Here is a 17,840-nt window from a genome sequence, read left to right on the forward strand (position 1 = left end):
ATATCTGAGCCTGCTCTTTCAGGGAACCAACCATACAGACAGAGAAAAATTGCCAATATTTTCAACCACCTTGTTGAGCAACTTTAGCCGTGAAAGAGCATCTTGGTCGATAATAAGCTTCTGTCTTTCAAAACTCCCCAGTTGCTCTTTGATGGGATCCTCCTTGGAGAAAAGTAACCAACTTATGATATTCAGATCTGCTGCTACATTTCCACTTTGGTCCAAGTATAGTTTCTCCCAGGAAAAATTGCAAAACTCATTCTTCTCCAGAAAGGGATGAAACTAGAATTGAAACATCCAGGAATTTTGAAAGCAACTTGAAACAACCTAAAAGGAGGAGCAATTTTAAAGCTGAGCTTGTGAATGAGAGATGTCCAGTGCCCTCTTCATTATTTGCCTGAATACCAATAACCCTTGGACATATATAACACTTCACAGTGTTATTGGAGCCCTCCCTAAATGGTTTATAGAATCAGCATATTGCCCCCAACAATCTAGGTACCCATTTTACCAACCTTGGAAGGATGGAAGGCTGAGTCAACCTTGAGCTGGTCACGATTGAACTCCTGGCAGTGAGCAGTGAGGTAGGATTAGAGTTAGGGTTAGGGTTAGGGTTAGGGTTAGGGTTAGCGTTAGCGTTAGCATAAAGGCAATGGCTAAATGCAAAGACTGGGTAGCCATTAATCTGAAAAGCTTTAATTGGATTCCTGCAATGAGGAGAGGCTAAGCTAAATGTTTCCAGGTTTAGCTGAAATTTATGAATATAAAATTCTATCATGCTAATTACAAACCCATTAGTACAGGAATTTATTTGAAATGTATACATTTTAAATAATTTTATAATAGCAGTGTTTAATATAAAAATATGATTCTCACAGTGCCTGCTCTTTGGAACATAATCTTGTGAACTAAATCTGGCGTCTGTTTGGCCAAACCTGTTGGGTTTTTGTAGAACAATGGTTCTCCTACATCAGCATTGGAATTTTTTCTAAATAGGAAATAGGTTTGATGGCTCCTTGTCAGGACCCCATACCTGCCATGGCTCTAGCCTTGGAGCCCCCAATCTCTCTTTCTTCTCCATTTTTCTCCTCCTAGATAGTGAGGAATATGCAACATTCAAGACATGGGCCAGAGTCTTAACAATACTGTAAAAACGGTGGTCATTTTTTATCTGAATTCTATTCTTTTTCTCTTGCATGTCCAGTGGTGCTATCTGGGTGCATCGTCTCTGGCCCTTGACAGAAAGGATATGCTTTGAAAAAGAACAGCGAAAATACTGGTCTTCAAATTTGGAATCCTTAAAAAGACTGGGTTGAAAGGCATCATCATTTGGCCATTTTCTTTCCTGAAAAGCAAAGTTCCAAATGCTATGGATATACTTGAAAAGTGTATCCCTTCTCATTGTCACCTGCTCCACAATTGTGGTGATCCAGACTTTCCCTTCAATGGGTCCTGGCAAACCTTCAATTGTTAAATGGATATGGTGAGCTCTATGCAAAACGGAAGCAAATTCTATGAAGTGTACAAAGACATTGACTTTTCTCCACTTAGAGATGGCACGTCTGAGAGGTTCTGTAGCTCTAGCTATTGAGAATTGTTGTGAGATAACTACACAAATTCCATTTCTGACAAACATAGGAGTGAAAGTTCTCATGAAATTCTCTCCCTCCTCTGTGTCTGTTGAAAAGAGACCAATCAAAGTCCATCTGAAATGGAGGAGGAGTTGGACAATTCCTGGATACTGGATCCCATTTTGGGGAAGCATCTGATGGAAAAAAGGCATTTGACTTTTATCACTCAGAGCCTCTGAAACAATTCCATAACTGATCTGGAGAAGCAATGTGAAATGGTGAATTATGGTTAGATCAGATCAAGTCCAAAATGTAAGCTTTTAACACAGTGTGTTTCTCACAAACATATTAGAGTAGTGCAGTAGTCACCAACTGGCAGTCCACGAACCACTTGTGGTCTGCGAGAAAATTTTGGTGGTGTGCAGAAAAATTATTTCCATTTTTTATATTGCACTAAATACTATTTATCTTTTTTTTTTTAAAAAAAAATCATCTTAGTGGTCCACAGGATTTAAAATTATGAATTTGGTAGTCCCTGAAGTTGGTGACTACTGGAACAGTCTATTGTTCTTAACCCTTACGCGATATCAAGATAAAGAATACAAAATGCAGAATATTAGCAAGATGAAATATAATCATTTGTCTAATCTGGGGTCTAAGATACTGCTCTTTCTCTTTTTTGTAATAAAATTGACATTCAGATAATAGATGTGCTATGTCTTCTATGTGTAGAGCACTGCAAATGCAAATCAGTTCATTTTAGAGATTTGCTTAAATGTTCCATATTTAACATTGTGTCCAGCTGCTCAAATCTTCCTTGAGGAAATGTTTAGGCCTCCTTTGGATCTCAGTCCCTACCCATGAAAAAGGCCATGAGAAAAGCAGTTCATGATTTCCATAGAAAAGATATGATTGAATCTATTACCCACCCACCAACAACCTGCTCACTTTGCCAGATAAACAAAAAAAACAAACCTGTGGGACTTTGTAGAGGCCTACTAATGTTGACATCTGAATGGAGATGTCATCAAGAGATCCATCAAGAACAGCCATCAGATTGTCCTTCTTGCCACAGCTGTAGTTGGGAATATTGGCTTCTCCAGTTGAGAGGATGTCTAGCAAAGCATCTGAAGTGCCAAGGGTGTTCAAATAATTGTCATGGATGTTGTAACCAAGTGTGAGATTGTACAAAAGCTGAGAATTCTTGTTGACTTGTTGAATGGCAAAAATGAAAGTTAGGATTCTTTCTGAATCAGTAACTGAATGACTGTAAGAAAATGTTCATCATAGCATCATCTCTAACAATAACAACAAAATATGTTTTCATTTATTCCTCTTTCTCTCCACAAGCTGATTCAGTTTTAAGCCAAAAATAAGAATAAAACTATAATCACCCATCAGCGTTTAATTCTTATGAGTGCTGAGAAGGTGGGATGGAGATTTAATATTTAAAATATATCATTATTTGTAATAGTATTCATTTTTAATTTGTGCAACGACCAAGATTCAAAATCATTCAATCATTAAAATAGAATCATTAGCAATGAGGACTAATAAATGATCCAGAAATGCAATTCTAAAAATAAGCCATCCTCTATTCCATACCAGGGTCAGGCATTGAATATCAATGAATGGTTATAAGAATAGGGAAATGGATGGGGCAGAGGCAACTACAAACTTTTCAATAAAATAGGTGGGATTAACTCAGGATTGTACGAGAGGGGAAAATAATTCGGACTTTGGAGGGCCGGGTTGTTCCATCTTTGAATTTGGGTCTCTTAAAATAAGAGATAAGAGAGAATCCATGGAAATCTAAATGATTCAAGAAATTAAACAGGTCCTGCAATATAAGAGTAACTGAAAGAAATGAAGAAGGGTGTTAGGACTGCAAACAGAAGGAATGCAACTCCATCACACTGAATGACTTACGAGGGAAATTGAATATAAGGAGCTGTGTTGAAAGACAACCTTATATGGGATATTATTGTGGCAGTAGAGATTATACTAACAAGGTGGTCTCCTGGCCTGTAATAGCTCCGTAGGTGTTTTCCCTCATGTTCCTCCAAACTCAGCAGGCACTTCATTCTCAGTTTCCCAGAAACTGGCTGGGACATCAGCAGCAGCAGAAGCAGAAGGAGGAAGTCCATAATTCATGGGGCTGAATCAATCCCCTTCCAGTTTCTAAGGAAGAACAAGAGCATTCAAAGAATTGAAAGCACCATTCAAAGATGGAAATGAGAGTGACTTTCTTGACCCAGAGAGAGATTAACAGAACTGCACTGGAAAGGAGAGAAAGGAAAGGTACATTCAAGAAGCACAGTCCCTGAATGTCCCGAAATTTGTGCCACACAGAATGTGACCTGAGTCATTTATGCTTTTCTGATGCAAGATCCCTTTCAAGTTTCTTCAGTCTGATGTTTACATCAAAGGCAATCACTGGAGAAATATCAGGAGAGATCTCACAGACCAGGATTTTAATAATTACTGTAAGAAGCAATATCTCCTCTGGGAATCCTGAACTACCTCTGGGCCTCCATGTGCAGAGGAGAAGCTAGAGAAAAGCATAGTGAAAAATCATAGATATACCCCTAGAGGGTACTGGTCTGAATTGGTTGTGGTCCTTCCTTTCTGGACATGTCTAGAAAGTGATGCTAAAGAAAGATATTTCAACACCCAGGAAATTGGGTGTTTTCCTTCAATGTACTCTCTTGTCCCCAGAGACTCCTGAGGAACGTCACCCAGAACTATTGAGTTTGGTTCCACATTAGTGTCAGAGTTGGAAACTATCTTTTAGATTTGGGCCCTTTCTACTGTGGGAAAATGGGTGGGGGGATTGCATAGAGTATGGGTGATATGTAGTCAAAATAACATTCTTTTCTCAGAGAGTCAAGGCCACCTTGCTCTGCAGCTGTGATGAGGTGACTGAGAGGCATCTCCAGTTTTGGATGGTGCCTGATTGGATCATGTGATGGACGTGTGGGTGCAGGGCGAAGGGACTTGAACTTTCTTTTGGGCAGGAAAATCCTGGAAATTTTCAGATTCTGGTTTTCCCAGATGTGCCAATATGACATCTCCAATAAAATGGAACTTCGAAGAAATTCAAGCTTCGGAGTTTTCTTTCATTGGCAGTGTTACTTGGAACCCTGACACTTAGGTTGATGACGCTTAATTCTATTTTTTTTAAAAGATTTTTATTTCTTATACACATATTGTTAATGTACATTCTCTTGTCCATAATTAATCATACATATACATATTTTTTTCTAAAGAAAGCATAACAATAAAACATTTTAATTACATTCGGAGTTGCTCTTCTACCCTTCCCCCCCTCATTTTACAACAAACCTTCTTCTCCTTCTTTCTTTCCCTTCCCTACCTCCTCTCCTCTCCTACTTTCTTACTTCCTCCTCTCCTTCCTCTTCCCAACTTCCCCTTCCTTTCCCACACTTCTCCCCTCTTTTTCCCCTTTCTAACCTTCTCTCCTACTCTTTTCCCCCTCTTTTCTTCCTCTTCTTTCCCCTTTCTTCCATTCCTCTCTCTCCCTATCCTCTTCTCTCTTACTCTCTACTCCTCTCTTCTTTCTTTCCCCTTTGTTGTCCAATATTTCCTCTATTTGGTATCCGAGCATCCCCAATTTTATATTAATATATACTTTCTTTCAATTTCCTTTCAGTTTTACCTAGTCTGTCACCTCTACCATCATAATTGTACATTTATATTATAACATTCTTTCTTTCGCCCCCACCCACCCATCCCCCTTTTCCATTTACTCCGGTGTCATCTGAGTTTCTATTTCTTTTTGTCTTCTCCCTGATTCATCTTTCTCTTATCTTATTTGTTTATCTATCATCTTTTATTCATATTTCTTTTCTAACCATACATAGAATCTTCCCCATATCTTGAAATACACTGATTCCTCTTTATCTTTTATTCTTAGAGTTAATCTATTCCTTTCAGCACAGTCTAAAATCTGCTTTATTACTTCACCTTCTGACAGGATTTTCTCTGTCTTCCAATTTTGTGCAAATACAATTCTTGCCGCTGTTATTATGTGTATAACTAGATACATATCTTCTCTGCTTTATCTCTCTGGCAAAACTCCCAATAAAAAATCTCTGGTTTTAATTCTATACGTTCGTGTAACATTTCCTCTAACCATATCTGTATTCTAAACCAATACTTTTTTGCTTCTATGCATGACCACCACATATGAAAATATAATCCTGGCAAATGCAAACATTTCCAACATTTAGCTGATTTATCTTTAAACATTTTTGCTAGCCTTTCTGGCAGCAGATGCCATCTATAAAACATTTTATATAAATTTTCTTTATATGCAGTTGTCATTGTCAATTTGTAATTCCTTTCCCATTATTGTTGCCATTTCTCTAATTCTATTGTATAACCAAAATTTTTCGGCCATGTTATCATTATCTCTTTTACTTCTTCATCGTCTAATCTAACTTGCAGTAAGTAATTATACAATCTTTTAATCATTTTTTCATTTTTTCCAGTCATTATCTCATCCAATTCTGATTCCCCCAGATTAAAACCATATTGTTTCAAGACTTTATCATATCTTGTATTTGCAGTCATGTATACCGATCAGTCTCAATCCCTTCTTTTTCTAAATCTTGTTTCTGTTTTAGTTCTCCCTTCTCTGTTAAAATATACTTATATCTTACAATATTGTCCATGTTAATCATATTAGAATGTTTCAACGCTTCTATTGTTGAAAGCCACATTGGTATTTCTGTATAATGTTTTTCTTTCACTCTCACCCATACTGTTAACAAACCATTCCTTACACAATGTCTCTGGAAGTATCCATGTATTCTATTTTTCCCGTACCATAAGAAAGCATGCCAACCTAATTGTAAATCATGTCCCTCCAAGGTCAATAGTCTTGTATTTCTCAATAAAATCCATTCTTTGACCCACGTTAACATCGCCGCTTGATGATAAAGTTCCCAGTTTGGTAGACCAAATCCTCCTCTAGTTCTAGAATCTTGAAGCACTTTAAGGTTAATTCTTGCTTTTTTTCCTTGCCATATATATTTCCACATCATCTTATTCAAGCTCTCAGCATATTTTTTTCTCCAACTTTATTGGAATCGTTTGGGGAAAAAACAAGATTCTTGGTAATATATTCATTTTAATTAATACTATTCTTCCCATTAATGATAAGTGCAGGTTTTTCCATTTTTCCAAATCTGTTTCAATTTGATTTCTCAGTTTATAATAATTATCTTCCTTCACTGTATTACATCTTGAAGTTAATTGGATGCTCAAGTATTTCACTTTTTTTACTATTTGAATATCTAACTTCTCCATTAGTTGCTTCTTTTGCTTTTCTCTCATATTTTAACTATAATTTTTGTCTTTTCTTAATTGATTTTCAATCCTGCTACTTCTCCGTATTCCTCTATTTGCTCAATTAACTTTGGGCCCGTGTCTGTTGGTTCTTCCATAATAAATACCAAATCATCCTCAAATGCTTGTAGCTTATATACTCTTATTTTTAAATTCTCATCCTTTTTATTTCTTTATCTTGTCTTATTTTCCTGTTTAAAATTTCTAAGGTCAGAATAAATATATATTTTTTTTAATAATAGTCGAGATAATGGACATCCTTGTCTAGTTCCTTTTCTTATATCTACTTTCTCTGTCATTTCACTGTTCATTATTATTTTACCCAATTGGTCTTTATATATAAACCATATTGATAAATCTGTCCCCAAAATCCATCTTTTGTAATTGTAATATCATAAATTGCCAATTCACATTATCAAATGCTTTCTGCGCATCTAAAAATAACAATGCCATTTGTTTCTCTGAATGTGCTTCATAGTATTCCAATGTATCCAAAATAATTCTTATATTGTTTCTAATCTGTTTTTTAGGCAAAAAGCCATTCTGATCTGAATGTATGAATTCATTTAACAACCTCTTCAATCTCTCTGCCATAATTGATGTAAATATTTTATAATTTGCATTTAATAATGACATTGGTCTATAATTCTTTATTTGTTGTAAATCTGTTTCTTCTTTTGGTTTAAGAATTATATATGCCTCCATCCATGAGTTTGGAACCTTAGCTTTTACTAATAAATCCTTAAATACTTGTAACATTGTATTGCTTAGTACATCTTGCAATTTTTTATATAGTTCTGCTGGTAGACCATCTGGTCCTGGGGTTTTTCCATTCTTCTGCTTTTTAATTCCCTCCATCAATTCCATCATTGATATTCTTTCATCTAATGCTTTTTCGCTCATCGATTTTTCCAAATATTGTTCTATTTTCCCCTCTGCTATCTGCTCTTGTTGATATAATTTCTTATAATATTCCTCAATTATTTTTTTCTTTTCTTCATTCTGGTAACACATCTTTCCATCTTGATCTAATAATTGATTTATCAGTTTCCTTTCTCTTTCCTTCTTCATTTTATATGCCAGCCATCTTCCTGGTTTATTTGCATTTTCAAAGAAATTTTGCTTTGTTGATTTTATTTTCTTTGCCAGCTCTTCATTCTCTATTAAATTCAAATTGTATTTTTTTCAAGTCCATTAAATTTTTATTTTTTTTTTGTCTTGTGGGTATTTTTGCAACTCTTTCTCTAATTTCTTATATTCCTCCTCCAACTTCTTTTGAGTTTGTCTATTCTGTTTATTTCTTTTTCCTGTATAGGTCATTACCAACCCCCTTATATATGCTTTACTGGTGTCCCATACGTTTTGCAATGATGTATCTTCTTTTCTATTCTCTTTAAAGAAAAAAGTCAATTCTTTTTCCATATATTGTATAGTCTTTCTCGTTTAATAAGCTTTGATTTAATGTCCGTCTCATTCTTTTTCTCTGTCCTTTCCATGTCATCGTTATTGGGTTGTGGTCTGCCCATATATTTACTTCTATATCAATCTTATGTATCTTGGATATTAAATCTGTTGACATCCACATCATATCTATTCTTGACCATGACATATGCCTATTTGAATAAAATGTATATTGCTTCTCCTTTAAGTTCCTTTTTCTCCAAGCATCTTGTAAACGTAGTTCATCTATCACTGTAAAAATGCTTTAAGAAGTGTCTTCCTTGGCTTTTTATTATTTTGTAGATTTATAGTCCAGTTCATTATCAACAAGATGTCAGCGTTCCAAATTAGGCTCTCTTCCAGCGCTGACATAACAAGATGAACTTTTACCTAGTTTTGTATGTACAGATAGTGTTTCCTGGGAGACGAGGATGGGGGCTACATTCCTGTGAAAAGAACGTGCCGGGAGGTAGAGATGGATCTGCATGATGGCCAATGGGACATTGGGTTGGAGAGCGGAAGAGGAGGGGGTTGGAAGGAGGGGCCAGTTTGGCTTCAAAATGAAATCAGGAATGTCGGACTCGGCTATTCTTAAAATAAAAGTGATTCATTAGAGTTTGCGTTTGAGAATGAAGTTTATTCAAGATAGCACCGAAACCTGACACAATCACATTAAATTCTCCTATTATGCATATCTTCATCTTCATATTCTAATATTCTCCTGTGTAATTTTGCATAAAATTCTTCTTGATTTTCATTTGGAGCATAGATACCCACAAGTAGTTTTTTTTTTTTTATGATTCATTACAATTTCTACCATTAATACTCTCCCTTCCTCATCCTCAAATATTTGTTTGGATTGAATTGTCTGTTTAATGTAAAATGTTACTCCTCTCTTGCTTTGACAAGCCAACGCTTTACACAATGTCCCCAATTTTATTTGCTCTAAAAGTTTTTTGTGTTACTTTCTAATATGAACTTCTTGTAAACATATAATTTCTCCTTTTAATTTCTCTAATTTGTTAAATGTTCTTCTTTTTATTGCTGAATTTAATCCATTTATATTCAAAGATATTATTTTAATTTCTTCTTCCATTTCTTATTTATTTGCTTGTTTTGTCAATCTAGTCGTTCTTATCTCCCTTTGTTCTTTAACTTCTTTTGCTCTTGCTCTTTCTCTTATAGCTCTCTCTTCTTGTTCTTTAGTTGTCTCTTTTGGTTGTTCTTTTTTTCTCTCCAGTTGCCCCTCCCCTCTTTCATCTCTCAATCTTTCTTTCTCTTGGCCACCTATGTGTTGTTCATAAAATAATTCTGCTTTTTCTATTGTATCCAATCTATATCTTTGTTCTTGCCAATTCACCAATATTCCTTCTCGTATCAACCATCTGAAATTTATTCCTCTTTTAATCAAACATTTTGTGAGAAATTGATATTCTTTTCTCAGATCTCTCACTCTTCTTGGAATTTGATTCAGTACCACTACTTCTCTCCCTTTGTGCTTTATCATTGCATTTCTCATTAACTGCAATATCTCTGCTCTCAATGTTTTCTTAATGAATCTAACATGAATTTCTCTAGGCAGATTATTCCTCATTGTGTATCTTGTGTGCACTCTGTATATCTGATCAATCCAATGTAATATCCTTTCTTTACTTTCTTCCATTACTTCTGCTAATATCTCTGCAATTTTCTCTGCTAAATTTTCTCCCTTTTCTTCTTCAATGTTTTGGACTCTTAAATAATAATCAGCTTTATCCATTTCCAATGTTATTATTGTCTTTTCCTGATTTTTATCAGTAATTGTAAATCAATAATCCATCTCTTCAAATTTTTTCTCCATTGCTTCTGCTTTTTCTTCCACTTGCTGCCATCGTTGTTCATTTTTCCCTAGCATCTCTTTAACTTCTTTCAATTCTTCTATTTTTCCATTCTCCCATCTATCTTGTCTAGTCCTGCCTTAAGATCTTCATATATACTCTGTAGCATATTTTTTAATTCCGTATTGATTTTCTCTTGCTGTGGCGTAGTTTCTGTTGCCTTTTGCCCCATAGAGCAAGACGCTGTTGATATTGATGGTGATGATAGATCACCATTTATAATCTAAAATAATCCAATTCTTAGGTTCAGGCTTCCCCTTTATTTATATTCCAATTTCAAATTTCAAATCTGCTCCCAAATCAAACTCTTCAGGTTCTTAATACCCTAATCCACAGAGGTTTAATCCATAAAAAAGGAAGAAAGGTTATATTAAAAAAAAGAAAGAAAAGAACAAAAAAGAGAAAAAAAGATCCAAACAAAAATAAGAATTCACCATTAAAAATTTCAAAATCAAAATGTACCACTCAAAATATCCAACCAGGCAATAAAAAGATAAAGAAAGTATAAGATATGGTCTCATAAGAAAAAGTTTTTTTAAAAAAACCCCAAAAACCCAATACCAATCACCAAAAAATTTAATCCAGGAAGAAGAAGCCTTGATAAAAAAAAAAGGAAAAGAAAAAACAGAAAAGGAAAAAAGTATATATTCCAAAATGCCACTGTTCCAAAATATTCCAAAATTTATAAATCCACCAGGTGAAAGAACCAGACAGCTCTTACAAAAGCTTTCATACTTTTTTTGCCCTTCTCTCTTCTTCTGTTACAAAATCACAAGACCATTTTTATCAAATTCATTCTTGCCAGTTTCCAAAACATTGTCCAAGGTTATTTCACACTCCTCTTCTCCTTAGTTCAATATATCTATTTAATTTTCTCTATTACCACTAGATGGCACTACAGTTCACATAGAATAGAATAGAATAGAATAGAATAGAATAGAATAGAATAGAATAGAATAGAATAGAATAGAATAGAATAGAATAGAATAGAATAGAATAGGAATTGGAATAGAATAGAATAGAATAGAATAGAATAGAATAGAATAGAACAGAACAGAACAGAACAGAACAGAACAGAACAGAACAGAATAGAATAGAATAGAATAGAATAGAATAGGAAGGGACCTTGGAGGTCTTCTAGTCCAACCCCCTCCCCAGGCAGGAAACCCTACACCACTTCAGAGAAATGATTATCCAACATCTCCTTTAAAATGTCCAGTATTGGAGCATTCACAATTTCTGTAGGCAAGTTGTTGCATTGATTAATTGTTCTAACTGTCAGGAAATTTCTCCTTAGTTCTAGTTGCTTCTCTCCTTGATTAGTTTCCACCCATTACTTCTTGTTCTACCCTCAGGTGCTTTGGAGAATAGTTTGACTCCTTCTTCTTTGTGGCGACCCCTGAAATATTGGAACACTGTTATTATGTTTCCCCTAGTCTTTTCATTAAACTAAACATACCCAGTTCCTGCAACTGTTCTTCATATGTTTTAGCCTCCAGTCCCCTAATCATGTTTGTTGCTCTTCTCTGCACTCTTTCTAGAGTCTCAACATCTTTTTTATATCGTGGCGACCAAAACTGAATGCAATATTCCAAATGTGGCCTTACCAAGGCATTATAAAGTGATATTAACACTTCACGTGATCTTGATTCTATCCCTCTGTTTATTAAAAAATAGTCCATTCACTTTTCTTCGTCCAACTTTAAACTCCCAGCTACAAAACTTAACTTTCCAAAATACAATTCATTAGCCCACCCCCCAAAAAAAATCTCTTTGCCCAATCTGCTTTCAATACATTAAATTAATTTTTCAAACTTTCTTCCATTAATCTTTATTAATGGCTTCCACTTCTTAGCCACTATTCCGGAAGTGGGGAGGTAGCCTTGTTTCCACTCCCTCCCCTCCCCTCTTCTCTTCTCTTGTTTCTCTTTTCTTGTTTCTCTCAAGTCAAAAAAAAATTTAAAGTTCAGGAGTAGAATATACAAAAGGAATCTTGTTTCCAAGACCTCAATTCTCACCCAGATGATCACCTCGTTCATTTCTTCTGTCTCTTCCTGTGTGGTCGCCCTGGCTTTTGACAGCTCCTAATGGCTGCCTTCCTTCGCCACTGAGTCAGAGGCTGATCGCCGGCACTTCAGGGAATTTGCGATTTCCCTGTCCATGGCAGCCTGTGCCTTCGTTTTTCACTGTCCCTACAGGACAGCTATGTTCCCTTGGGATCCCCAAAAATGGCTGGGATATCAGTATTCCTCCAGAGCCCTGGAATTCCACGCCATACCGCCGTGACGCTGGCCACACCACCCCCACCCCCGATGACGCTTAATTTTCATACTGCCTGTATTCTACTTTAAGAAAGAAATCGGTAACCGTGAAACTTGCCTAATGTTAAGAATAGGATCTGTTTGTAATTTACTTTTTTATTAGATCTCCATATATTGATCACAAATTGGAAGTGATTTTAAAATTGCTCATGTGATAGTGAAATTTCATTTGCCCTAGAAATATCAACTTTGGGGTGATATTTGAGACAAAGGGACTTGAAATAGATAATTGGCCAACTGTATCATTGGGTAAATATGAAATATGTTATGGGGATAGACTTTTTTTCTTTCTACTTGCCCTTCAGTATTCATGTAAGATACCGAGAACCTTTATACTTTGAAGTGTCTTTGTTTACTAAACAAACAGTGGGCCTTATGATGTCCCCCTTGGACAACTCTCCAGATTCCTCCTCATAAGTCAGCTCAAGGGAGGATGAACTCATTCCTGGCACATCAGGAACTGGGTTCATTAATGGCTCTGAACACCTGGCCATAAGAGATTTAGACTTTCCCCATTTTCAGCTGGGGAAACTTTTCCAAAAATGACTCTAAAATCACTTCTTTGCTGTATATTACGAAAGATTACAAAAAATAAAGATTTTACACACTGGGAAAGATGTGATGTTCTATCTTTTTAAATGGACTGAAGTGGTTCCCACCCACTGACTGGTAAAGTTGTTTCAAACATTTGTTTGTTTATTTATTCAGTCAGTCAGTCGTTTACGATAATAAAATCTCATTTTTTTATCTTGTCCTTCAGTAGTTTCATGACAATTTCAATTATTAATAAATTCATTTTACACTTTGATGATTATCTTAAGTTAGTTTTAGATTCTTTGTATGTTTATTTCTTTTGATTTTAAATAACCTTAATTGTCAAAATAAGCAAACAAACTCAATAATAACTGCAATAAATAATTAAGTGTTATGAGCCTAAGAAACTACTAAATGATCAGATACCGACTTTTATCATTAAATGTTCCTTAGTATTTAGATCTGGTCTCAGGATGATAATGTAGCACTTGGGGAAGAAGATGCAGCCCAGCAGGCCAGCACCAGAAGCCAAGATGGAGAAAACCTGCACAGCCACCATGTATTTCCCTTTGGTGCTCAAGTAGGTGGGCAGGAAGGAGATCCAGACACTGCAGAAGACCAGCATGCTGAAGGTGATCAGTTTGGCTTCGTTGAAGGCCCCAGGCAGGTTCCTGGCCAGGAAAGCCACGGTGAAGCAAATGGCAGCAAGGAAACCCATGTAGCAGAGAACCACATAAAACATGGTCACAGAGCCTTCATTGCACTGAAGGATGATCACTCCTGATTGGGAGTGCAGGTCAAAATCAGGAAATGGAGGAGAAACTCCCAGCCAGATTGCACAAATGACCATTTCTCCAGCAGAACCAGAAAGGATGATGGAGTTGGCCAAGCTCTTCCCCAACCATCTCCTCACCCTGTTCCCTGGTTTCGTGGCCAGGAAGGCCAGCACTACCATGATTGTTTTGGCTAACACACAAGACACAGCTACTGAGAAGATGATGCTGAACATTGTTTGTCGGAGAAGGCAGGTGGCTTTCCTTGGTCGGCCAATGAAGAAAAAGGAGGACAAGAAGCAAAGCAAGAGGGAAACCAGGAGGATGTAGGAGAGGTCACGGTTGTTAGCTTTGACAATGGGAGTTTCTAGGTATTTAAGGAATATGACTAAAACAAGGCCTGTTGTTAGAAACAAGAGTACAGCAAAGGAGACCAGGATGATGCCCAGAAGTTCTTCATAGGACAGGAAGGTTATTCTTTTGGGGATACATTGGATTCTGTCATCAGTTGGATATTTGTCATCTGGGCACTTGGTGCATTTTTCAGTATCTGAGAAAACAGTAAGTAATATTATTTCTATAGTCCCTCCTTTCACATTCCAAGAAAGACCTTCTTTGGATGACAGCTGATACCGAGAGACAGGAAAGCCAGAGTTCCTCTGGGGTTACTCACCTTCCTGTGTGGAGATGGTCCCCTCCGGACAAGGAATACAATCATAGCAGCAAATTGGTTCTTCTTTCCGAGCCCGTTTTACAAATCCAGGGTGACAATTGTCCACACATTTGGACTGAGGCAGAGACTAAGCAGAAAAACAACATTCATTCCAAAATATCTGCCAAATTTTTATTTATTATAATGATTGATGATTAAAATAAAATGAAACTGTGCTTAAAAAAGACACTTCTGAGCAATAGATCAGGAAAACATAAAACATTGTAAAGCCACTCCCCTTTGAAAATTATCCAAATCCTTGCTCCAGTTAACATATGAAGAAAAAATTCATCATAGACTAGCGTGTCAATTTCAAATGAAGTATTATTTAGTTATATATGTACACTTATATTTTCATTACATACAGTTGCCACGCTGGTGAAATAAGACTAACAATTACTGCCTAGTTTCTAGAATTATAGTGAGGATGAGTGGAGATGAAATCATGAGAATATGTCACTTAAAAGGGTTAGCTAGGCATGTTTTCATGCCCAAGGGACATGAGTATGAACCCTGTGTGGGAAAGGGATATTTCTAAGGCCAAGTGGGCAGGGGTGGATTGTAAATTTTTTTAGTTCCGGTTATGTGGGTGTGGCTTATTTTGTGGACATGGCTTGCTGGTCATGTGACACTGGGTGTGGCTTGATGGTCATGTGACTGGGTGGGTGTGGCCAACTCAATGTCACTCACATCAATGGGTGCCTCGCTTGGCCCCTCCCCTCCCAGCCATTCCTTGTCACACCCAGCCTCAACGTATCTATAATTCTGTAAAAATATTGTTCACCTTTTTTCAACTTTATTATCTACATACTTTAGATGTACTTTCATGGGCCACTGAAAGGAGGAAATGGCTCCCATGCTTTGCCCAAGAGTGTGATAGGCAACAGGCTTTTAAGGGGCTGCCAGAAAGAAGGGGTGGCAATGTATTTTCCAAGGAAGCAGAAGGCAAAACAAGAAGCAATGGATGGAAACTAAACAAAGAGAGAAGCAATCTAAAACTAAGGAGAAACTTCCTGAGAGTGAGAACCAATATAGGTGCCGAAATAGTTCAGTCATAATTTCACATCTAAAATAGCCATTTGTGCATATTGTTCAAAACAGTCATTAGTATTATGGCTGATGTTTGACAACAAGCCTAAAAGTCCAAGATCACAAGAGTGCTTCTTTCTCCGTATGTATACAAAACATCACATACCAGTAATAGCATATTAAGATGGACTTATGCAACCTCATGTACAAAATAAACACACACATATTTATGCTCTGGACTATAGACATGTAAATCCCTGAAAACTATGTGGTAGCCCTGGGCAAAAGAAAGGCAATAAAATCATTCTAGGTGTAGGGACAGTGTAAAATATTAACACATGATAAATAATGGAACAATTAAAAATATTAGCACAGTTTTCTCTCTCACCCTCTCTCTCTCCCTTCCTCTTTCTTTCTCTTCTATCTCTCTCTCCTTCCCTCTTTCTTTTTTTCTTTCTCTCTTTCTGTCTCGTTCTTTCTTTCTTCTCTTTCTCTCTCTCACACACACACTGTCTCTCCCTTCCTTTCTTTTTCTCTTTCTTTCTTTCTTTCTTTCTTTCTTTCTTTCTTTCTTTCTCTTTCTTTCTCTTTCTTTCTTTCTTTCTAGTCTCTCTCTCCCTTCCTTCCTCTTTCTTTCATTCTCTTTCTTTCTTTGTCTCTTTTTCTTTCTTGTGTTTCTCTCTCTCCCCCTTCCTTCCTCTTTTTTTCCTTTTCTTTTTCTTTCTCTGTCTCGTCTATCTCTCTTCCTCTTTTTCTCTTTCTTTCTTTCTTTCTTTCTTTCCTGGCTCTTTCTCTCTTTCTCTCTGTCTTTCTTTGTCTCTCTCTCTCTTCTCTTTCTCTCACACACACACTTCCTCGTTCTTTCTTTTTCTTTCTTTCTCTTTCTTAGTCTCTTTCTCTCTTTCTCTCTCTCTCTCTCTCTCTCTCTCTCTCTCTCTCTCTCTCTCTCTCTCACACACACACACACACACACACACACACACACACACACACACACACACACCTGGTCTGGACACAAAGTATCTGTGGTTACAGAACCACAGGGTGGTTGTGTGTAGGGAAACACTTTGCCACAGTAAAGAAAAATTTCTTGCGACTGCGAGGCAATTAACTTCTCCCACAGAGGAGAAGTTTTTCTTTACTTTGCAAGGTTTTTCCCTGCACACAATGGCTGAGTGACAACCCAGAGCTGCCAGTCTGCTCTCTGCCAGGTGAGCAGCAGAGCAAGGGATCTGCCAGTTTCCTGTAATCTGCAGTTTACTTGAGAGCATCATGTTAACCAGTAAACTTGCTCACAAGTAAACTGCTGAATAGAGGCAGCCGGCAGATCGCTGCCTTACTCAATCTGCTGCTCACAGCCAGCAGCTCGCAGGCAGTGAAAGAAACTGCTGACTCCTGCTCTGTGCATCAAGGAGGCCGAGCAGCAGCGGGAAGAGCACAGGATGGGAGTTGCAGAAATTAGCTGCCAGCAATGCCCTCAGGTGAACATCTTGTGGGTGGGGAGGCTCAACCCCCCCTTAGGAGCCTCAGTTTCCTCGTGAGCACCATTGGCCTTTCTCCCTTCCTCCCCCAGCCAATATTGCTCACGAGTAAACTTCAGCTAAGATCTCCTGCATGCTCCCCTCCCTCCACACACACATCAGTCCACCACCCACTGCTGATATCACCCCTCCACCAGCTCTCCCTCCCCTGCCCACCCACTGGCCAATGCCCTTCGGCCTTACCTTTGCCAGCAGCGGTGAGCAGAAGTACGTGGCTAGATTCTGCAAGTAGTGGTTGGGCAGAGCGGGTGGGCAGGCAGGGCGAGTGAGCATCGGGTGGGAGGGGTGAGCAAGTGGGGACCGGTTCTGGGGTGTGGCCAGCCAGAGGTCACTACCTGTTTGGGGAGCCACACCAAATTTCCACTAAAAGTTCTCCAAAACTGGTACAAACTGATAGCAACCAACCTCTGCAATTCAGGTATTTAAGACAAGGTCCTTTCCATTGAAGAATTATAGTTTTGTTGTAAGTCGCTACTTGTTTCCAACTCTTTCATGCCCTAAGAACCATTCCAGGACCTCCTGTCCTCCACTTTCTCCCAAAATTAGAATTACAATTAGATGACATGGAAAGACAGACCCACATTTATTTATTCCTTAAATTTGGAGAAATCTTTGTTTCAATGGAAGACTTAAAGTAGCTGACAAGCATGATAAACAATTGCATTCAAG

Source organism: Pituophis catenifer, unplaced genomic scaffold, assembly GCF_029215685.1.
Source record: "Pituophis catenifer annectens isolate HBS135680 unplaced genomic scaffold, rPitCat1.0.hap2 SCAF_2, whole genome shotgun sequence".
Taxonomy (NCBI): Eukaryota; Metazoa; Chordata; class Lepidosauria; order Squamata; family Colubridae; genus Pituophis; species Pituophis catenifer.